Source organism: Schistocerca americana, chromosome 3, assembly GCF_021461395.2.
Source record: "Schistocerca americana isolate TAMUIC-IGC-003095 chromosome 3, iqSchAmer2.1, whole genome shotgun sequence".
NCBI classification, from domain to species: domain Eukaryota; kingdom Metazoa; phylum Arthropoda; class Insecta; order Orthoptera; family Acrididae; genus Schistocerca; species Schistocerca americana.
In genome coordinates, this window is record NC_060121.1 from 149,817,912 (window position 1) to 149,843,020 (window position 25,109).

The following is a 25,109-nucleotide window of genomic DNA, read 5'->3' on the forward strand; positions in this document are numbered from 1 at the left end:
CCTCTTGTTCGCATTGACGGCACTTTCAACACGGGACGTTACATTCAGATGTGTTACGACCCGTGGCTCTACCCTTCATTCGATCCCTGAGAAACCCTAAATTTCAGCAGGATAATACACGACCGCATGTTGCAGGTCCTGTACGGGCCTTGCTGGATACAGAAAATGTTCGACTGCTGCCCTGGCCAGAACATTCTCCAGATGTCTCACTAACTGAAAACGTCTGATCAATGGTGGCCGAGCAACTGTCTCGTCACAATACGCCAGTCACTACTCTTGATGAACCGTGGTATCGTGTTGAAGCTGCATGGGCAGCTGTACCTGTACACGCCATCCAAGCTCTCTTTGACTCAATGCCCAGACGTATCAAGGCCGTTATTACGGCCAGAGTTAGTTGTTCTGGGTACTGATTTATCGGGATCTATGCACCCAAATTGCGTGAAAATGTAATCACATGTCAGTTCTAGTATAATATATTTGTCCAATGAATACCCGTTTATCATCTGCATTTCTTCTTGGTGTAGCAATTTTAATGGCCAGTAGTGTATTAACTGCTGCTTAAACAGTTTGTTCAATATCATCACTGGAGACGCATTCAGATGTTGCATTCAGAAAAGGACGTGAAGAGTTGTCGCTCGGAGCAGTTCCGGTGGAGTATGAACAAGGAATTGCCGTGTACTTGTCTTGAAGTCAGTGTCCCTTTTTTTTTAGGTATCCCTGTAGCAAAAAGTCACATGGATTCATTTCAGGTGACCTTGGACACCATACATGTAGAAAACCTCTGGAGGTAACACATTTGTGGTACGTTCCATTAAGCAGATCTTTCTGTTGTGTTGGCAGAAGAGCCAACATCGTCTTGCTAGAGGAGGCCGAGATGCACGCTTTTAAGCTCACGCAGATTGGCGTGAGGTCTGGAACAGTTAAGAGAATTAATAGTAGCAAATAAAGTACGTAGTTGATGTAATACTTAACTTTAATCCATACTTGGAGAACATCGCTCTTGTTGATACATGAATGATAATCTCAATATAAACTGGTAATGGCGCCTTGCTAGGTCGTAGCAAATGACGTAGCTGAAGGCTATGCTAACTATCGTCTCGGCAAATGAGAGCGTATTGGTCAGTGTAGCATCGCTAGCAAAGTCGGCTGTACAACTGGGTCGAGTACTAGGACGTCTCTTTAGACCTGCCGTGTGGTGGCGCTCGGTCTGCAATCACTGACAGTGGCGACACGCGGGTCCGACGTATACTACCGGACCGCAGCCGATTTAAAGGCTACCACCTAGCAAGTGTGGTGTCTGGCGGTGACACCACACTTTCACTGGACGAGCCACCTGAGATGTCGCCCCACCTGGCATGAAAACAGTGATTTCCACACAGTTGCGCTCTTCCAAAGCAGGAATCACACGCTGTACAAGCAGCTGACGTCACGTTACGCCTGACAGGCCCTCTGGGTGTTTCCTCTTTCTTTAACCATGAACGCGCCGAGAATGCAGCTGCTTGTGAATACACACCACACTGTCAGTGCAGTGGCACTTCGAGCACAACAAGCGATTTTACTACACCCAGAATTCGACAGTAGTATATTCGGTGCATACTGTAGTGTAAAATGTGTCTCGTCACACCATAGAACATTGCCTGGGCACATATTATCAATGTCGACCCACGCCAGAAACCGAAGAGCAAATTCAGAATGTTGCTGCAGATCACGAGGTTTCAGTTTTTGCAGCGTCCGGGTGCCAGCGTAAAACAGGTCCCAAAACTTTCCGTACTGTTAACCATGGGATGGACAATTCTCGTGACACTGCCCGAGCACTAGCGCTACCCAGGGCACATGCTGCGTGGTCAGTTACAGCAACAGCAACCTCGTCAATAACTTCCACTGGGATAAGTCGCCTTCATGTGCCACACCAAGCTCACCCGTGTTTTCTTATTATCGTCATCTTTAAGACGTCTAATGACATTGGGTCTCTCCTAAGACCTCCCAGTTGGCGATACTCACTCAAACACAGCACTGTAATTGCTGCATTTACGAAAAACAGTTTCACAAACAGCGCACAGTATCTCTTCTCGGCAGCCACACGTTATGGCTTCTTGAATAACAGCGTGAGTGTCATATCGCCATACAGTGTACAGCACCATAGTTGCACCTGTTGGCCACAGTTGGAACTAATTTGCTCTCGAGCGTAAATCGGTTCCACATTAACACATTAGCATATGTACAAAGTTTCACTGCCCTACGATAATTACAGCCGAACTTTGATCTCTGTAAGTAGGTACACTTTAATCGTGACCACCTAGTACGCTTACAGTGCGCCCCCGGTAGCTGCGTGGTCAGCGCGACAGAAAGTCAATTCTAAGGGCCCGGGTTCGATTCCCGGCTGGGTCGAAGATTTTCTCTGCTGTGGGACTGGGTGTTGTGTTGTCCTAATCATCATCATTTCATCCCTATCGACGCGCAAGTCGCCGAAGTGGCGTCAAATCGAAAGACTTGGACCCAGCGAACGGTCTACCCGATGGAAGGCCCTAGTCACACGACATTATTCTTACTACACTTACACATACATTAGGATTTCATATTATTTTAAAAAATCGTGCCCATAAAGGGTTCTAACCAAGGTTTTTGGAGATTTCTCTTGGGTGTAAGGGAGATGCCACCACTGGAGATGAAAGGTGTCTCAGAAATGTTGTGACAAACCCAGAGGGGTTGTGAAATGTGTCTTGAGTAACAAATCGAGGATAGGAAACGTCATCCAACGGCGCTACAGAGGGTCGATGTTATAGGTTCCAGCACCTGCCACTAGGCTACCCGTTCGACAGCAAACGTGACTTCGTACGCTGACTGAGCGTAGACGGAACATCTCGAAATGATGTCTGTTACTCAGTGATTGCAGCTGATTGACACGGTCCCGAGTGGAGGAGATGGAGCAAGCTTCTGCGTAGAAAGGCTCTCCTATGAATGCGATGCCGTGTTGTCTTGGTGGACGTCAGTTTCAGACACAGGTTTCTATCTGGACTTTATTTTTCTCCTGTATACAGAAAAACATTGGAGAAATTAGTGGGTCCCAAGAGAAAAAGAAACTGCGGACGGAAATTCGTGTCTGAAACCATCATCCACTGAGGCAACAGAGCAATGCATTCATAGGAGGCAAGGCCTGTCTGCACAGCAGCTAGCTCCATCTTCTCCATTGGGGATCCTGTCAGTCAGTCGGGATCTCTGAATAACAAACAACATTGCGAGACGTTACGCCTACGGTCCCTCAGCATTCAAAGTCACGTTTGCTGCTGAAGGGGTGTTCTAGCGACAGGCGCCATCGCATCGCCTATAACTTTGACGCTCCGAAGCGTCGTTGGATGACGTTTCCAGACACAGGTTCCTATCATAGATTTTTTCATCAAGTCACCATATACAACCCCTCCAAGTTTGCATGCATACACCTCTACGTAATGTGGAAGAAAGAGAATCTCTGTCTTAATACCAACTCTACATCTACATCTACATCTATACTCCGCGAGCCACCTTACGGTGTGTGGCGGAGGGTACTTATTGTACCACTATCTGATCCCCCCTTCCCTGTTCCATTCACGAATTGTGCGTGGGAAGAACGACTGCTTGTAAGTCTCCGTATTTGCTCTAATTTCTCGGATCTTTTCGTTGTGATCATTACGCGAGATATATGTGGGCGGTAGTAATATGTTGCCCATCTCTTCCCGGAATGTGCTCTCTCGTAATTTCGATAATAAACCTCTCCGTATTGCGTAACGCCTTTCTTGAAGTGTCCGCCACTGGAGCTTGTTCAGCATCTCCGTAACGCTCTCGCGCTGACTAAATGTCCCCATGACGAATCGCGCTGCTTTTCGCTGGATCATGTCTATCTCTTCTATTAATCCAACCTGGTAAGGGTCCCATACTGATGAGCAATACTCAAGAATCGGACGAACAAGCGTTTTGTAAGCTACTTCTTTCGTCGATGAGTCACATTTTCTTAGAATTCTTCCTATGAATCTCAACCTGGCGCCTGCTTTTCCCACTATTTGTTTTATGTGATCATTCCACTTCAGATCGCTCCGGATAGTAACTCCTAAGTATTTTACGGTCGTTACCGCTTCCAATGATTTACCACCTATGGCATAATCGTACTGGAATGGATTTCTGCCCCTATGTATGCGCATTATATTACATTTATCTACGTTTAGGGAAAGCTGCCAGCTGTCGCACCATGCATTAATCCTCTGCAGGTCCTCCTGGAGTACGTACTAGTCTTCTGATGTTGCTACTTTCTTGTAGACAACCGTGTCATCTGCAAATAGCCTCACGGAGCTACCGATGTTGTCAACTAAGTCATTTATGTATATTGTAAACAATAAAGGTCCTATCACGCTTCCCTGCGGTACTCCCGAAATTACCTCTACATCTGCAGATTTTGAACCGTTAAGAATGACGTAACTTTAGCCATACTCTTCGGTTTATTCACGTTTTGTAAAGCATGTGGAATGTGTTACCTGCAGCTAAGTGTGTAAAGTGCAGTAAAATTACCGTCACTGGAAAACATTCATTATGTTTTCCAGAATACTGTGTACACCACCATCCAACCAACAGACATTAATCACTTTAAGTAAAGCACCAACATCTATCTCATAATGTGAATAATTCTCGCCACACTCAGTGCTTACATGTCTCGTTTATACATCATGCCACAGTTACATCACTCCCACACTGCTGCAAACAATTAATACAGTATGTCTACCATCTGAAGATGAATCGCTAAGCCGATCGAAACGGTAATAGAATAATAAAAAATTGAACAACAAAACGACAGGCGACTGGTTGCGGTAATTTCAAGAAACCTTTATTCATCACAGTCGCAGTGCTTCAAATTCATAATGGATAAAATTTTTACCAAAAAATGTGCCTCTTACTACATCTACATTTACATGGATACTCTGCGAATCACATTTAAGTGCCTGGCAGAGGGTTCATCGAACCACCTTCACAATTCTCTATTATTCCAATCCCGTATTAGTGCATGGAAAGAATGAACACCTATATCTTTCTGTACGAGCTCTGATTTCCCTTATTTTATTGTGGTGATCGTTCCGTCCTATATAGGTCGGTGTCAACAAAATATTTTCGCATTCGGAGGAGAAAGTTGGTGATTGGAATTTCGTGAGAACATTCCGCCGCAACGGAAAACGCCTTTCTTTTAATGATTTCCAGCCCAAATCCTGTATCATTTCTGTGACACTCTCTCCCATATTTCGCGATAATACAAAACGTGCTGCCTTTCTTTGAACTTTTTCGATGTACTCCGTCAGTCCTACCTGGTAAGGATCCCACACCGCGCAGCAGTATTCTAAAAGAGGACGGATAAGAGTAGTGCAGGCAGTCTGCTTTACGGCGTTATATTTTCTAAGTGTCCGCCAAAAAAACGCAGCCTTTGGTTAGCCTTCCCCACAACATTTTCTATGTGTTCTTTCCAATTTAAGTTGTTCGTAATTGTAATACCTAGGTATTTAGTCGAATTTACGGCTTTTAGATTAAACTGATTTATCGTGTAACCGAAGTTTAACTAGTTACTTTTCGCATTCATGTGGATGACCTCACATTTTTCGTTATTTAGGGTCAACTGCCACTTTTCGCACCATTCCGATACTTCTTCTAAATCGTTTTGCAGTTTGTTTTGATCTTCTGATGACTTTATTAGTCGATAAACGACAGCGTCATCTGCAAACAACCGAAGACGGCTGCTCAGATTGACTCCCAAATCGTTTATATAGGTAACGAACAGCAAAAGGCCTATAACACTACCTTGGGGAACGCCGTTTTACTGCTGACTTTCCGTCAATTACTACGAACTGTGAGAATCCACTCACATAACTGAGACGATATTCCATAAGCATGCAAATGTATTACGAGCCGCTTGTGTGGAACAGTTTCAAAAGCATTCCGGAAATCCAGAAATACGGAATCGACCTGAAATCCCTTGTCAATAGCACTCAGCACTTCATGTGAATAAAGAGGTAGTTGTGTTTCACAGGAACGATGTTTTCTTAACCCATGTTGACTGTGTGCCAATAGACCGTTTTCTTCGAGGTAATTCATAATGTTCGAACACAATATATGTTTTAAAATCCTGCTGCATATCGACGTTAACGATATGGGCCTGTAATTTAGTGGATTACTCCTACTACCTTTCTTGAATATTGGTGTGACCTGTGCAACTTTCCAGTCTTTGGGTACGGATCTTTCGTCGAGCGAACGGTTGTATATGATTGTTAAGTATGGAGCTAATGCATCAGCATACTCCGAAAGGAACCTAATTAGTATACAGTCTGGCCCAGAAGACTTGCTTTTATTAAGTGATTTGAGTTGCTTCACTACATCGCGGATATTTACTTCTACGTTACTCATGCTGGCAGCTGTTCTCGATTCGAATTCTAGAATATTTACTTCGTCTTCTTTTGTGAAGGGAATTCAGAAAGCTGTGTTTAGTAAATCTGCTTTGGCAGTACTGTCTTCGATAGTATCTCCATTGTTATCGCGTAGAGAAGGCACTGATGGTTTCTTGCCGCTAACATACTTCATATACGACCAGAATCTCTCTGGATTTTCTGCCAGGTTTCGAGACAAAGTTACGTCTCACATTGAACTCCGCGCTAAGTTTCGAGCTTCTGTAAAGGATCGCCAATCATGGGGTTTTGCGTCTGTTTAAAATTGGCATGTTTGTTTCGTTGTTTCTGCAACAGTGTTCTAACCCGTTTTGTGTTCGAAGGAGGATTAGCTCCGATGTTTGTTAGTTTATTTGGTATAAACCTCTCAATTGCTGCCAATTCTATTTCTTTGAATTTAAGCCCCATCTGGTCTTCACTTATATTATTAATTTGGAGTGAGTGGAGATTGTCTCTCAGGAAGGCGCCAAGTAAATTTTTATGTGCTTTTTTGAATAGGTATAGTTTTCGCTTATTTTAAAAGGATTTGGGGATTACAATATTCAGTCTCGCTACGACAACCCTGTGTTCACTAATCCCTATATCGCTTTTGATGCTGGTTATTAACTCAGGATTATTTGTTGCTAAGAAGTCAAGTGTGTTTTTACGATCATTTACTATTCGCGTGGGCTCATAACTAACTGCTCGAAATAATTTTCAGAGAATGCGTTTAGCACAAGTTCTTATGATATTTTATGCGTACCTCCGGAATTAAACATTTATTTTCGCCAACATATCGAGGGTAAATTAAAGTCACCACCAACTATAATCGTATGAGTCGGGTACATGATTCAAATCAAACTCAAGTTTTCTTTGAACCTTTCAGCAACTGTATCGTCGGAACTGAGAGGTCGGTAAAAGGATCCAATTATTATTTTATTTCGGTTGCCAACAATGACCTCTGCCCATACTATCTCACAGGAAGTATCTACTTCAATTTCGCGACAAGTTAAACTGCTTCTAACAGCAACAAACACGCCACCGCCAACCGTGTTTAGCCTATCTTTTCGGATCACCGTTAGGTTCTTCGCAAAAATTTCGGCTGAGCTTATATCCGGCTTTAGCCAGCTTTCAATGCCTATAACGATTTGAGCATCAGTGCTTTCTATTAGCGCTTGGAGCTCTGGTATTTCCCCAACACAGCTATGACAATTTGCAACTGTTATACCTATGGTTCCTGTATATATGTTCTTCCTGTGTTCAGCCTGCACGCTTTGTGACTGAAGCCCATTTTGTGTTTTCCCGAGACCCTCTAACCTAAAAAACCGCCCAGTCTACGTCACACAGCCCCTGCTACCCGTGTAGCCACCTCCTGCGTATAGTGGACACCTGACCTATTCAGCGGAACCCGAAATCCAACCACCCTTTGGCGAAAGTCGAGGAATCTGCAGCCTACACGGTCGCAGAGCTGTCTGAGACTCTGATTCAGACCCTCCACTCGGCTCTGTACCAGAGGTCCATAATCGGTCCTGTTGACTATGCATCAAATGGTAAGCTCTGCTTTCATCTAGCAAGCAAGACTGGCAGCCTTTACCACTTCTGTTAGCCGCTCGAAACCAGAGAGAATCTCTTCTGATCCAAAGCGACAGACATCATTGGTACCTACGTGAGCAACCACCTGCAGTTGGCTGCACCCTGTACTCCTCATGGCATCCGGGAGGACCCTTTCCACATCTGGAATGACTCCACCCGGTATGCACACGGAGTGCACATTGGTTTTCTTACCCTCCTTGTCAGCCAAGTCCCTAAGAGGCCCCATAACGCTACCAACTACCAGTAGTCCCGCCCTCTGCGATTGTCCGGATCTTGCAGGCTGAGTGGTTTCCTCTGAAACAGGACAGGCGACAGCATCTGGCTCAGCGACAGTGTCAGCCACAAACAGCACCTGGAACCTGTTTGTCAGACAAACTGGGGAGGCCTTACGTCCAGCTGCCTGGGAAGTCTTTCGCCGCCTGCTTCGCCCCGGGCCCGAACTTCCACTCGCCCACAGGTGAGGGGTCAGCCTCAGTGCGAGCAGTAACTGTTTTGGCCACCGGTGAGGACCGATCGGAGAACTCTGAAGCGCTGGACGTCCGTTGGATACCCTTGGCCGGCCCACAACAGTGGTGCCCATCCACTGCAGCCTCAAGCTGTGTAACCGAAGCCATCACAACCTGAAGCTGAGAGCAAAGTGTCACCAACTTGGCTCGCATCCCGCATCCGCACACAACAGTAGCAGCACCTGTCCACACCAAAGACAGTGGAAAACTAAACTATGCAGATAAACGGACTATCGGCACGTGCTGCGCATCTCTAATGTAGACCCTGACGAAAACGCACGAACTGTGTCTAGTAATACGCAGATAATCAAGAAACTAACTACCGAAGCACTCAGGTGAAACTAAATAATTTGCCCCTGATAAGGAACTTGTAATATGTCACAAAATCAGTTTCCTTTCTGACGCAAACGAAAACGTGAGAACTGTGGCTGTTAGATTCTAAATTTACACGCAGAAACTCAAGCAACTAAACTATTAAAGCACACAGATGATATAACAAAATTCGCTTCTGGTTAGGAACTCGTAAATGTCACAAAATCGGTTTACTTATACTAGTAGGATAACTGTAGTTTAAGTTTTATGGTGCTTTTCCCCTTGCCGATTGTGTATCCGTTTGGACGTGTGCATTCGTTTGGTTGCTTCGATTGGAATGCACTTGCCAGCAGGTATCGAAAAAGCAAAACTGAAACTGTGTGTTTGTGCGTGTGTTGCGTCCTGCGTGCCGATTATTAGCTGCAAAAAACAGTAACGCAGTGTTCACAGGCTATGCTCCTCACGTCATGCTCTCTTACGTTACCTGTAGTGCGGCAGTTGCCAACCTGGGGGTAGTCGTCTCCTGAACGGGAAAAGAAATTTTTTGAGGGGCAGAAACCAAGAGTGTCCCCTTGTGCGTCAATCAGAAAACTAGTTCTAATAGATTGTTGTTACTGTCATAAATACTGTAAGACTCTTAATATTGATTGCATAAGAACAATAACTACTTTTTTTCAAATGCTATCGTTAGTGAGTGATGCTTAGCAGTAGAAGTTACAGCTAGGGAGACGGAAATGTCAACGTTAGGCTCTCCACATTCCCACCCCGTACACACATACTTTATACTTTGTACCGTGCATCTATAGCAATAAGAGTGAGACACGTATTAAGTGTTAAATGTCTCTTGAAAATTTCTTCTCCACGTTGTTGGTACTCTTGCAGTGCACCAAAAATCGCTTCTTTACTGACTATATGTACTTTGAAACACTACACAACAGTAACTACATATTTGCTACTATATTGCTGCAAACAAGGCTATAATTACTACACTACTGGCCATTAAAACTGCTACACCACGAAGATGACGTGCTACAGATGCGAAATTTAACCGTCGGGAAGAAGATGCTCAGATATGCAAATGATTAGCTTTTCACAGCATTCACACAAAGTTGGCGCCGGTGGCGACACCTACAACGTACTTACATGAGGAAAGTTTCTAACCGATTTCTCATACGCAAACAGCAGTTGACTGGCGTTGCCTGGTGAACCGTTGTGTAATGCCACGTGTAAGGAGGAGAAATGCGTACCATCACGTTTCCGACTTTGATTAAGGTCGGATTGAAGACTATCGCAATTCCAGTTTATCAAATCGCGACATTGCTGCTCGCGTTGGTCGAGATCCAATGACTGTTAGCAGAATATGGAATCGGTGGGTTCAGGAGGGTAATACGGAACGCCGTGCTGGATTCCAACGACCTCGTATCACTAGCAGTCGAGATGACATTCATCTTATCCGCATGGCTGTAACGGATCGTGCAGCCACGTCTCGATCCCTGAATCAACAGATGGGGACGTTTGCAAGACAACAACCATCTGCACGAACAGTTCGACGGCGTTTGCAGCAGCATGGACTATCAGCTCGGAGACCATGGCTGCGGTTACCCTTGACGCTGCATCACAGACATGAACGCCTGCGATGGTGTACTCAACGACGAACCTGGGTGCACGAATGGCAAAACGTCATTTTTTCGGATGAATCCAGGTTCGGTTTACAGCATCAAGATGGTCGCATCGCCGGCCGGAGTGGCCGAGCGGTTCCAGGCGCTACAGTCTGGATCCGCGCGACCGCTATGGTCGCAGGTTCGAATCCTGCCTCGGGCATGGATGTGTGTGATGTCCTTAGGTTAGCTAGGTTTAAGTAGTTCTAAGTTCTAGGGGACTGATGACCTCAGAAGATAAGTCCCATAGTGCTCAGAGCCATTTGAAACTTTTTTTGATGGTCGCATCCGTATTTGGTGACATCGCGGTGAACGCACATTGGAAGCGTGTATTCGTCATCGCCATACTGGCCTATCACCCGGCGTGATGGTATGGGATGCCATTGGTTACACGTCTCGGTCACCTCTTGTTCGCAATGACGGCACTTTGAACAGTGGACGTTACATTTCAGATGTATTACGACCCGTGGCTCTACCCTTCATTCCATCCCTGAGAAACCCTACATTTCAGCAGGATAATGCACGACCGCATGTTGCAGATCCTGTACGGGCCTTTCTGGATACAGAAAATGTTCGACTACTGCCCAAGCCAGTACATTCTCCAGATCTCTCACCAATTGAAAACGTCTGGTCAATTGTGGCCGAGCAACTGGCTCGTCACAATACGCCAGTCACTACTCTTGATGAACCGTGGTAACGTGTTGAAGCTGCATGGGCAGCTTGTACCTGTACACGCCATCCAAGCTCTGTTATAATGTAAACAGTGTGTAAGTAGGCTATTTAGGTTTTCTTATTGGTAACTCCATGTAGCGCACTGTATGAAAATCACTGGCTGTGCTGCGTGCAGTCTGTGGCTAGTTTGCATTGTTGTCTGCCATTGTAGTGTTGGGCAGCTGGATGTTAACAGCGCGTAGCGTTGCGCAGTTGGAGGCGAGCCGCCAGCAGTGGTGGATGTGGGGAAGTGAGATGGCGGATTTTTGAGAATGGGTAATCTGGAGGTGTGTCCATCAGAAACAGTACATTTGTAAGAATGGATTTCATGAACTGCTATATATATTATGAGTATTAAGGTAAATACATTGTTTGTTCTCTATTAAAATCTTTTATTTGCTAACTATGCCTATCAGTAGTTGGTGCCTTCCGTAATTTGAATCTTTTACTTAGCTGGCAGTAGTGGCGCTCGGTACACTGCAGTAGTTCGAGTAACGAAGATTGTTGTGAGGTAAGTGATTTGTGAAACGTATAGTTTAATTTAGTCAGGGATATTCTCTTGTAGGGATTACTGAAAGTCAGACTGCGTTGCGCTAAAAAAATATTGTGTATCAGTTTAAGCACAGTCATGTAAAATTTTTCTAAGGGGACGTTTCATATGTCGACCCTTAGCCGAGGATACCTCACTGGAATCTTCTGATTTTTTCTTGTAGTTTGTGTAATTAGTGTAGCTTTTGCTTATTGCTAGTGCGTAATTGTAGAGAGAATCTCCTTTGTAGTTGCAGTCTTTCATTGTTGTATAGTAAAACAGTTGTGGCATGCATGTAGATTTGCACCAAGTATTTCGCAGCTGCGCTTGCAATTAACAAGATATTATTTTCAATGCTACGATAATGTGTTTTCTTATTGTGCTCTTCAAATTGTGCTTTTCTGTGTTGTCGTCTGAAATATTGTGATAATGGCGTGTGAAAAACGTAACACTAGGCTCCAAAGTAAACTGAGAAATAATAGTGACGACGAGCGTATCTTATCAGCGCCGCCGAGTAATGAATTAACTAATGTTCAAAGTAGTAATTTGGTAATTGTGCATAGGGAAATGGAGTGGGCTGCAAATAATGGTGTAGGCAGTGAAACAATTAGTGAACAGGGAAGCATTATCGATCGATCGGTCGGCAACAGCTCGCCTCAGGAATCCGAAATGACAAGACACAATCTTGCAAATACTGTAGATTCAGGTTTTGCGTCCTCACCGTTTTCTCAAATAAGTCAAGACACATTTTCTCCTTGTGAAAATGTGAATGTTGCCGGTGCAAATGCACTGCTGAAAAGCATAGAGGAACAGATTCCAGACACTAATACATTATTATTGCAATTAATGCAACAAATGGAACAAAGTCAGAGACAAACACAGATAAAGCTTCAAACGTTAGACACAATGGAACAAAAGCTTCAAAAGTTAGAATCAGTGGAACATATGCTTGAACAAACACGTCAAGATTTAACTACTGAGTTACATAAAATCGAATCGAAATGTCAAAATGTCTGTAATGACGTAAAAACACAAATTTGTGAGCATTTCCAACCTATTTTTTCGCGGCATGAAAATACATTACAGAATCACGAATTAGCCATAAAAGAACTGCAAACTATTGTTCATGAAAATCATGAGACCTTGCAAGCTAAAATTGACTCAGTTGTATCTACCGATTCGGTTACGCAACTTGCAAAATCTCAGGAAAACTTAAAGGACACAGTAGATACGATTTCAACACAAATGGACAATCTGAAACTTGGTTCAAAAGAACACACTGAGGCAATAAATACACTATCGGAGAAAGTAGCTGAACTTTCGGTTAAGTTGACTAACTTATCTGCAAAGGTAGATCGTGATCTGAATGACACAAGACCAGTAACCATCACTGACACAGAAGAGTATGAACAAATTAAGAAATTCAAACAAAATCAGAATCAAATTAATACGCAACACAAAAGAGAAATCCGGGAAGTACAAGATCAGTTGGCACAAGTAATACAAAAATAACATATTTCAGAGGGCACTCACGCTCCAACACGGGAAGAGGGACTTAGAAATACGGAAAAGCCACAAAATAATAACACAGGGCATTTCGGAAATTATGAAAGAAATTGGCAAGGTGCACCTAATTTTGAGATGGAACCGCCGACACGACGTAACAATGACCGATATGCTATTCGGCGACATGATGATTTTGACTATAAGCTGTTCATTACTACACGTAAATTCAAAACATTTAAGAATTCTGGCAACGACATTCATCCACAAGCGTGGCTCCATCAATTCTCTCATTATTTTCCTCCCATCTGGTCATTAGAGTACAGATTAGAACTTATGTGTAGCTACTTAGAGAATGAACCAGCTGAAAGAATGCGATCAGTCATTCATGATTGTCACAGTGAAGGAGAATTTTATCATGCCTTCCTCTCAGCATATTGGTCTCAAGCTACACAAGACCGAGTAAAACATAGCATCATAATGATGAAACATTTCGAATATTCTGAATTTTCCAGTCTTGTGAAATATTTTGAAGACATGTTGCACAATAATCAGTACCTGTCAAACCCATACAGCCCCTCAGAACTCATCCGCATTTGCTTAATCAAATTACCTGAACATTTACGACATATTATTTTGGCAGGACGTTGCAAAGACGACATTGAAGCTTTGCAGGGACTCTTACAAGAATTAGAAATTGACACCGACAATCGCAGAACGCGAAAACAGGAACACAACAATTACAGGTCACATCCGTCACAATTCCGCGATGACAGAAATAGCTGGACACGACAAGGCTATTGTCACAACACAAATCGTGACCAAAACAGACACCACCCATATGACAACCGTTGGCAGAATAATAGTTACGGAGAAAGATCGCATTTCCGTAGTAATGAATGTGACAGAGATAACCATAGAAACAGACAATATGGGAACCAAAACAATTATTATCAGGGGAGTCAGAATAACTTCAGATGCAACGGTCCACCGTGCAGTGATAATTCAGCGAGAAATTCTCCACCACTTAACCGACAAGAAAGAAACTACAGGAGCTACCGACATGACGACAGACGATATAATCGTAACGACAGACCTGAATTTCATCAGAACTGTTGGGATTCAATCAGGGCAGGGCCCTCTCGACAAGGTGAATTTGTAGAAGTTACGTCTACCAATACCAATAACGACGCGCGCCAACAAAGAGACAGACAATGACTCGCACCGCAGGCAGCCACGTGCGCCAGCTCGGCTTGAGGAAAATAACATAAGCTAACCTTCAGAAAAATTCCAGTATTCTTTACCGACGTATACAACATGATAATTGCGTTGAAGTTGAAACTCTGTGTACTAAGAAGAGTAAAGGATTGCACCATATTTCACATGTAAAACCGTTTATTGAAAGATAATCTGTTTTTTAACTTAGTCTTTGTCATAAAACTTTTCACTTCACGCTACTAGTACAATTTGTCACACTGAGAAACTGTTAACAAGCAACAATGTTTTGAAGTTAACTACCCAGTCTAGAACCTAGGGAGCATTTTTCAACAGAAATTACGAATGCATTGTTATAGTGAACAGCCGACACAGTGCTGTTATTTGTACATTCTTGCTTGTTAGTTGCACGATTACGTAACGACTATCAGGCTTACATACTTAGAACATATACTGGTACTGCTAATGAGATTTTAATGCAACATTTTGGTTTACTTGAAAATACATTCTGTATTTAAAGTACTTTCTGCGAGATACCAGATGACACAGTGGTTAGTTTATGTGACAGCTACACGTATTTATCACGATGCTACTAATGAGTGACAATTTACAATGTTGCTTTTGTGGTGTTTCTGTTTTATATCTGCACAGTTTTTCTCTATTATTCTGGAAAGTAAAACATGTTTTAGTAGTAACTTTTGTGGTATAGCTACAATGAGACAGCCTTTTTCGTAGCACAACAATACGTTACATTATAGTACTTTCTTGATCACGGTAAGGTACGTAATAACTACGATATCTATATGCAAAGCATTTCACTTTCGTTTATGATGAGGTAAGTACATTGATTTCAGCAGAACTTTGCTTACAGAGGACGATAACTACGACACTTCCACAGAGATTATCTTACAACAAGACGCACAGTTTAGCGCTACAGTACACGTATTTGAGTGATTAATTTTGTACTTAAAACATTTATTTTCAAAGATTTTGAATTACAAAGATACAGAGGTTTTCCCATGATACATTTCATTCCATTGCTGTAATCTGTAACACCTGAGGGTATAATTACATTAATCCTCAGGGGGGTACACGCTTACTTTGTGTACCATGTGTTTGGCGAACACAAGGAGCCCTAGCTAATATGGTATTTGCTTATACAACTTTACACGTCGGTACCATATTTCTGTAACACAGAATTACACAGAGATCTGATTATTTGACAGAGAAACAAACATTCTTTTTCCTACGTCAGTGACACATGTTTACGCAATTACACAGTTGGATAACTTCACACCTATGAAATTGTATTTTGTCTGTAGTTTGTGAACTCTTCATATTTTTTCGGAACCATTGTGATACTATGAGAGCTTTGAATGATGTATCTGGTATGGGATCACGATTTTTAAAGTACGTTTGAGGTAGATGACACTTTTGACATGTGCAGAGAATTTTTTTTAGGTTTTGAAATTATTGGAGGAAGCTACGACGATTTTGAAATTTGGCTGAGGTTTTATGATGTTATGATGACGATGTGTATTACGCTGTTGCGGTATGTTTATGATCAATAAGCTGATGCTCTATGAGGAATTTGATTATGCTACACATTTATTATGATGAAATATTGAAGAAGTGTCTACGAATATGTATATGTGAAATAAAGCAAGGAATAATAAGTAGTGGTTAGGGACTCTGGTTTGTGAAAAAGGATGTTGGAAACCAAGAATCGTACTTTAAAATGTGTGTAAATGCGTGAGAGTATCACAATGCCGCCGAAAATTTTTTGCACACTGTTATATTTATAGGATTTCGTTTCTACACATTTGTAACGCAAATTTTCGACCTGTGAAAATTTTTATATGAGACTGTCACTGTAACAGAAACTGCTGTCGTAAATATTTAACAAGGGGAGGCCGCCAATTGTGAAATTCAGATTCGATTCATACTGCGCATAGTAAAAGCTCATGGCCAGATGTGTAATGTGGCAAAGCACCAAGATGCACTTCTCAGTCGCTGTCGAGAAAATCGACAGTTAAAAGAAACCGTTGCGGTGAAATACTCTCTACAATAAATAATTTTTCCACAGCATCGTGGCACAGCGGTAAGCGCTCAGGTTTGTATCCAAGGGTCGCCAGATCGAATCTCGCACCATGCAGCTTTTTTTTTAGTATTTGTTTTTTGTAATTCAGATATATATATATATATATATATTTCCCGGCAATCAGTTGCAACAATTATGCATATAATAAGTTGTTGAAAGTCGTTTGTCGTGGAAAAACTGGCGACTTCGAACATCATTATGTTTTCCGCAAACAAAGTTGTATTTCACAAATGTCATTAATGTCCTCATAATGTTAACCACCTATAGTTAACGGAAGACGTAGAAACGATATTCCGAAACGAATACGTATAACGTAAGTCAAACGTTCGAATTAGAAATGAGACCCCACGAACACAAATTCGCTGTGGCAGGTATGAAATATAAACTCCGTTACTCGCTCGTTATACTTGAAGGACAGATGTTGAATGGGCCAAAACGAGCCGCTGCATAACAGCGTAGTTGCCTGCTAACTTCGAAAGAAGGTAGATGCGGTCCCTAGCGCAACTTATAACATCGTCGAAAATCACTGCGGACGGGAGAGTTTTGGTACACCCTGTTAAAAAAACGGAAAAATGGAGGCGGTACAATTGGAGAGCGATCCGTCTTCACCAACATGCATAAGCAATTCATTAATAGTTTTTATATATATATATATATATATATATATATATATATATATATATATATATTTGAATTACAAAAAACTAATAATAAAAAAAATTGTATGGCGCGAGATTACGAACCCGACCACTTACCTCTGTGCCACGACGCTGTAGAAAACTATTAATCGTAGAGAGTGTTTCACCGCAACGGTTTAACTGTCGGTTTTCTCGACAACGGCTGAGAAGTGCATCTTGGTGCTTTGCCACATTACACCTCTGGCCATGAGTTTTTATTATGCGCAGTATGAATCGAATCTGAATTGCACAATTGGCGGCCTCCCCTTGTCAGTAAGAAAGGTAATTGACCTTGTCCGTAATGCGTTTTGGGCGCCCAGCTGAGAGATAGTCGTCTGACAACAGAGATCCATTAGGTGGAGAAAAAAAGGAGGCCATTATCCTCACTATTGACAGTTCTTTGTAGAAAGTATCGCAAATACGACACCCTTAAACTTGAAAACATGATTACACTGTAGAGTTCTTAATTTGTGATATTTACTGAAATGAAATGATGAGAAACATTTCATGTCTATTGTCTTGCTAGTTGGAAGATTGTTTACCGCATTATGAAATGCCTTATGGCTAGCGAATGACGTTTCACGCCTTGCTTTGCCTATTTTGTTTAATATCTAGTTTCTAGCTGCACTGCAGCATTGGTTAAAATAAAATTTAATAGATGTACTAATATAGTTATTTTATGCCTACAGATCCAGTAAAAAACAATTTTATGATCTACTTCCAAGAAAACGAGGGAACATAAATAGACATTTCCCTTCACAGGAATTGCATAAATAATTTTTTTACAATTTGGTAACTTGTCTGCTAGAGTAAGTTCTCGTGATGCATCACTCTAGTGTTAAGATGTGACATAGGTATTAAACATCGCCATTTTTACTGTAATATTTTTTCTGCCTGAACTTTGTCATGATTAGATATAAGTTATAGTATTTGCTGCTGCTGTTTGCCAGGCATAGTGTTACTGAATCTGACTTTGTATTACTCTGTTAAGCCAGTTACTACGGATCTATTTTTCTTGTTTGCTGCACAGTGCCTTATATTAGTTGTAATACTGCAATTGCTTTGCCAATTTCCATTTTTTTTGTCATTGCTGTTTGTGTTAATTGTTTTGTACTGCTGCATTGCCTCGTCCCTTAGTTTAGCATCTGAGCTCAGTAGATTTAAGTTAGCTTAAGATGGGGTAGGCTATATAAGAGAACGAGTTGTGATGAATTGGAAGAAATGCATTGAGGAGCTATAGGAAAATGGTTTGGCCAAAAAAAAAAAAAAGGATTTTGAAAGAGGATGTGAACAAAAAGTAGGGTTTAGGGACAACAGGTTTAGGTAGGATTTTCTTGGAAATAAATATGAGGTAAGATAATGGAAAATAAATAATGAGGTAAGAAATATGTGAACATATAAATACAGAAAGCATGTTTGGTAGGATTTTTTTGGTGGAAACAAATGTTGAAATAAGAGCAAAGATCCATGGAATGAAGTTTTGGGTTGGACTGCAGTACCAAATGTTACACTGAAAACGAACCCTGTCCTTTCCTTTTGTGTTATCCCGCTGTGTGTTTGTGTACTCTTGCATATTTGTGTTTTTCCTGTCTTTATGTGTTTAGCTGATACGAGTTATGTTGTAGAATTTTTCTAATAATATGTTATTTGCTTTGTAAAGATGTTTAGACATTATTTATTCTGTTTTGTTTTAATGGTCATGTGTGAAGTTGATGTTTCAAAAGTTATTCTGATCTTTTATGTATGTACTTATGTCATAATTCTTGTAACACTGATGTACATGTTTATTTCTATTCTTTTGTAAAGACTTTTTTACTACAAATGTTATCTGTATTGTTATGTTTTTTAATGATGTATTTGTATTCTTATGTTATAAAATTGTAATTGTCACCAGTTCATCAAATTAAGTAACTTGTAAGTTACATTTCACTGCACACGTTTCTGTTGGTCATAGTATATGGACAATATGTGAGAAGTAGGGACTGATAGTGTTTGCACGTGTGTTAATAATTCAGCAAGGGACTGATTAACAGCATTGCTGGTTCTAAGGACAAGTCCAAAGACTTTGTGAGTGCACAAGTGGTGGTTTATGGACTTGCTATATTGTCCGCAAGACTCTTCAATGGTGATTGTGCACCTGCACAGTCACAACAGATGGCTGCTGGCCATCTCTACAAAGACTACAGTGGGTCTGCATCTTTGATGACCCACCAATACCATTATTTCTACAAGGACTGCAGTGGGTCTGCACTTCTGGTGACCCAGCAATACCGTAATCTCTAAGAAGACTACAGCAGTCTGCTCTGTGATGACCTACCTACCAATATTCTTCAACTTCGACTGACTCTGCTGTGGGTTTGCTCTGTTGTGGCCCATTACCTGTCTTCATGTCAAGAGTCAGCACTGTCTTTCCGTTGGAAGGACAACACTACTTTTTCAAGACTGCATGGAAATCCACTACTTCCGTGTGCATTTTCTTTAAATGCTCAGACTTTGAGAAGCACACTGCAATTTTACTGTGATGAACGATCAGGACTGTCTTTATGGACTGTGAGAAAATTTTAGCTTTTGACCAAATCAATAAGCGTGTGCATTTCATTTCTTTGTTGTTGTAACTGTGAAAAAATTTTAACAAAAATGTATTGGCCAGTGCCCAAAACAATTTGTAAAATTTTTTGTGAGGAACATGGGGGCTATGTAAGTAGGCTATTTAGGTTTTCTTATTAGTAACTCCACTTAGCGCTCTGTATGAAAATCACTGGCTGTGCTGTGTGCAGTCTGTGGCTAGTTTGCATTGTTGTCTGCCATTGTAGTGTTGGGCAGCTGGATGTTAACAGCGCGTAGCGTTGCGCAGTTGGAGGCGAGCCGCCAGCAGTGGTGGATGTGGGGAAGTGAGATGGCGGATTTTTGAGAATGGATAATCTGGAGGTGTGTCCATCAGAAACAGTACATTTGTAAGAATGGATTTCATTAACTGCTATATATATTATGACTATTAAGATAAATACATTGTTTGTTCTCTATTAAAATCTTTCATTTGCTAAGTGTGCCTATCAGTAGTTAGTGCCTTCCGTAATTTGAATCTTTTATTTAGCTGGCAGTAGTGGCGCTCGCTGTATTGCAGTAGTTCGAGTAACGAAGATTTTTGTGAGGTAAGTGATTTGTGAAACGTATAGGTTAAATAAGTCAGGGACATTCTCTTGTAGGGATTACTGAAAGTAAGATTGCGTTGCGCTAAAAAAATATTGTGTGTCAGTTTATGCACAGTCATGTATAATTTTTCTAAGGGGACGTTTCAAGTGTTATAATTAATTACTATTACGAGTGACAGTGGTCAAACACAAAGTGTTAGTGATCTAACGTCTTTCAATTTCTGCCAACCGAAAGGTAAGTATTCCAGGAATCAACTGGTTTACAAACAGTAAGTATAGTACGTACGTTTGAACTTGCTTGATTTTAAATGGGGTGCAGGTTTGGATGAAGCAACTGCCGCTAGGGAATGCATGAGTAATGCAGAGGAAGCACGTTTTGTACCAAGTATCTACCCTCACTGTGGATAATTAGCTGTCTTTTCTGACAAGGAGTTGTAGGCACCACTCACTGTATACTGAGAGTCGCTTCATTGTTCATTCTAACACCCGTTTTACTCGAACGTAACACAAGAGTTATTGATGTGAAAGTAGATTTTTGTCTCTGATAAGAACGAAAACAGAAAGAACGAAATGAATGGACTTGGAGGGTGGTTAGAAATAAGCAGTACAAACTGTCTCATTGATACATTAGTTCGTGGTTCATTAAAACACCTACAAAAAGTAAATGTCAGATACAGGGGCGGATTAATGAAGTGTTGCGGGTGGGGGGCCTACAAGAGAAAGGAGACCAGGGGTCCTTTCTTTGAAAGTTAAAGAAAAAGATTTTCAAAAACTGCTGTTTAAGCTGTTTTGATACTTAAAACTGCGAAACAATTGTAAAAATATTTTATTTTAGACAGAAAATTTTTAAATTTCTCTAAGTGTGTAGCGCTCACAGTGTTTTCTGAGTAACTTCTCTTCTACAATTGTTAATTTAACATGCTCATAAGGTCTTTAGTTAACACAAGAGTTGATAAACAAATGAAAAGCAGGAGTGCTTCTGTCAAGGCACAAGGATATTTCGATCCTGTAAAGCGAACTCAATACCGCATTTTAAAAGGCGGCGAGAGAACGTAGTCCAATTACGAATTGCGCAGCTGTTGCTGCTACAGCCACACTGCGTGCACGACGCATCGGCGAACCGACGACACCGCCCCCTCCACAATCAACTGTGCTTCGCTGTCAAATCACTTTGTAATTCTGATCCAGGTACAGACGTTCAGAAAAATTCGAGGAAATATACACTATCATTCGCTCAAGACGACTCAGTACATGAACTAGTACGTCTAACTACTAAAGCACACTTTTCGCTGCCTAAATAAATGCAGTAAAACTAACTTAGTTCCGTCAACTAGTCTGATCAAAAAAAAAAAAAGAAAAAAATGGCTCTGAGCACTATGGGACTTACCATCTGAATTCATCAGTCCCCTAGACCTTTGAACTACTTAAACCTAATTAACCTAAGGACAGCACGCTCATCCATGCCCAAGGCAAGATTCGAACCTGCGACCGTAGCAGTCGCGCGGTTCCGGACTGAAGCGCCTAGAACCACTCGGCCACCGCAGCCGGCAGTTTGATCCATTTGCTACCTGAAGGTGATGGGTGAACATCAAAATACTTCATGCTTATCAAGTAAAACAACTGATGTAGAAATTCTCTGTACTTCCTAATCTAACTTTACAGTCGCAGCAACAAAAACAGCCCACCATGGACGAGAAGGTATAAAAATTAGTGAGTTATCTCAAATAGTGTTACTCTACTGAAATTAATTCCAAAATTAATCAATATTGGAAAAAAAGCACTGGTCACCATAATACGCGAGGAGTCACATGTTGTCTTCTGTTTTTTAGAGAAGAAAGATGTTATTTTTGAAACTCGTTTCATGCCGCACAAAAATTAAAAACTCCAGACTGTCAAGACGAAAGTCCCAAGTCCCCTTCACACTGAGCTACCGCTGCCGGAACGTTGTTTCCAAGAGCGGCCTTCACATGACACCACTCGCTGGCGCATTTCATAAGAGACCACGCCTCGTATTCTCGCCTATGAAAATTCTGCACATGACGTCAGCATAGCAGTAGCAGCTACGGATCAACAGCGCTAGCGGTAGCATCAAAAGCTGATCGCAGCAACAGCGGCAACTGTTCTCAATGCCAGCGTACCGCGTCGCGCTGTGTTTAAGGCTCAGGCGCTGCAGAGAAGTACTTCTCACGTTATAACGCCGGCCGGGGTAGCCGAGCGGTTCTAGACGCTACAGTCTGGAACCGCATGACCGCTACGGTCGCAGGTTCGAATCCTGCCTCGGGCATGGATGTGAGTGATGTCCTTAGGTTAGTTAGGTTTAAGTAGTTCTAAGTTCTAGGGGACTGCTGACCACAGATGTTAAGTCCCATAGTGCTCAGAGCCATTTGAACCATTTGAACCACGTTCTAACAATACCACCACTTGCAAAGTGGTTAGAAATCAGATTAATAATGTTGATGACACAGCTTATGTTCGCTTTATGGGGCAACAACAAAGTTATTCACTGTGGATGGTATCGTCAGAATGGAAATAATGAAGTCGGTGTAAAAAAGTCATTAACTTTAAGATTTCGTCGAAGTTGTTATGGCTCATCTTGTTGATTCTAGGGTGATTCCACTTTGACTGCTAGAAGATCCAGATCTGTATTTTAGCAATATTTGAAGACCTAACAAATGCGTTTTTCAGGCAATTCTTAATGATCAAACAATCCCAGATCAGAACAATGGTATGGTAGAAATAATTTTTGACTTGGTGTTCACGATCCACATTTTTATTAACGTTCTTGCAAATTCACATATACTTCTTCTTAATTGTCACATCACCAAGAAAACGGTTTTGTATCAATCTTCATATATTTAATTTCCACTTTAACCAAACACAAGACTTTTACTGCTCTTTTACAAAGCGAAATAACAACTTCTGCAAAAGTGAAACAAAGACTGCATTCGCGCCAAAATGGTTAAAAGTAAGTCAAAAGAATATGACAGTCTCACAGAAATGAATACACACAAGAACCGTATCACTGTAATATATCGAGGTGGCGCAGTGGTTATACACTGGACTCGCATTCGGGAGGACGACGGTTCAATCCCGCGTCCGGCCATCCTGATTTAGGTTTTCCGTGATTTCCCTAAATCGCTCCAGGCAAATGCCGGGATGGTTCCTTTCAAAGGGCACGGCCGACTTCCTTCCCCGTCCTTCCCTAATCCGATGAGACCGATGACCTCGCTGTCTGGTCTCCTTCCCGAAAACCAACCAACCAACCAACATCGGAGTACCTATACATTAATAAAACGAAATGTGCTATTGTCACAAAAATAGGTTACTTCGCAGAAAAGTAGTACGATATTACTGATATCGAGAACTGGGGTTGCAGTGCCGTAATGGTCACGTAAATAAAGAACCATTACAACGTGAAGACGCCCTAACTGTTAGGATATGCCTCTGAATTCTGAGCGGGCAGTCTAACAATAGCAGCAATGACAACAATGGGAGCAAAGCAGGTAGTGCCCTAACGGAAACGCGGAGCGCGTACTGATAAGGCAGCTCGGGAAGCCCTGCCACAATTTGGCTCCCACAATTCGAACAGGAGGAGGTACACAAGTCACTGGTATGCTGTCGGGCAGACAAATGAAGGTGGCTTGAGGAATACTGAATTAAATGACTCAATCCACTGTCCAAGACTTTAAATCTGCGTGCTTAGCTTTGGCGCAGATTACAGAAATTATCGTCTGATTTTAGTTTCAACTCCCGGGGGCAGGGGGATCGCTCCCTCATCTCGTCCTGCCTTTAATCTGCTCTTGATCAGATAGGTTTCGTCCACTGAAAATTAAAAGATTCAAAAAGGGGTTGGGGAGAGGGGGGAGTGTTCTAATACCTGATTGCACTAAAGGGTCAAAACCACTGCTCTCTAGTGTAAACGCGAATTCATAGATTGTAATGAATGGTAGCGAACACCGGCGTACTGTCTGGAAATGCTCGTTCGTTGTGTTTGCCTGCATTCACTGCGGTGCGAGGCAAGCTTTTTGGATGCTGCCGGATTAGCGACGTAGATATCGACTGCGGAACCGGTTGCGCCTCCAAGCGCTTGTTGGCAGCTGCAGCAGCGTCGCGCTATGTCCCCTACCTGTCGCTGTCGCTGATAACTACTGCAGGTGTGGCCGGCTGCGAGCTTCTGCTGCTCCAGGAGGCGACTGTCCGCGGCTCTGCCAGACCTCACGGGCGTCGCTTCTCGTGACGTCACCGCAGGAGCAAGGTCCAGGGGCGCGAGATACAGCCGCGTACCACGTCAGCTGAGAATCCCACAGGCGGCGTCCCACGCCAGCCTCATCGCGCGATCGCTGCGGCTTAACTTCGGCACTGTCCCACGTGAACGGCAATTCGGCGGCCGAACACCCCGCATGGGGTCTCCCGGCCAACAATGCCGTACGATCATGATCATTTCATTTTGACGCTCGGGGCACTGGCTGAGTTCCCCTACAACGGACGACGTTCGAATAACAACTTGCTTGAATCTACATGATGAGCATCAATGATTACAAACATTTATTTCTAAAGAATTATTCTATACACGGTGGTCCATTGATCGTGACCGTGCCAAATATCTCACGAAATAAACGTCAAACGAAAAAACTACAAAGAACGAAACTTGTCTAGCTTCAAGGGGGAAACCAGATGGCGCTTTGGTTGGCCCGCTAGATGGCGCTGCCATAGGTCAAACGGAT

General features: G+C 42.3%; 1 protein-coding gene across 1 annotated transcript in view; it reads right to left on the bottom strand.

Moving 5' to 3' along the window:
* The window catches only part of LOC124605761 (15-hydroxyprostaglandin dehydrogenase [NAD(+)]-like), an 83,964-nt gene extending 59,332 nt beyond the window's left edge, over positions 1-24,632 (bottom strand). The window contains exon 1 of the mRNA XM_047137646.1: positions 24,512-24,632. The gene's annotated coding sequence lies outside the window, so the exon portion shown is untranslated. The remainder of the gene's footprint in view (positions 1-24,511) is intronic.
* Positions 24,633-25,109: the final 477 nt, after the last annotated feature.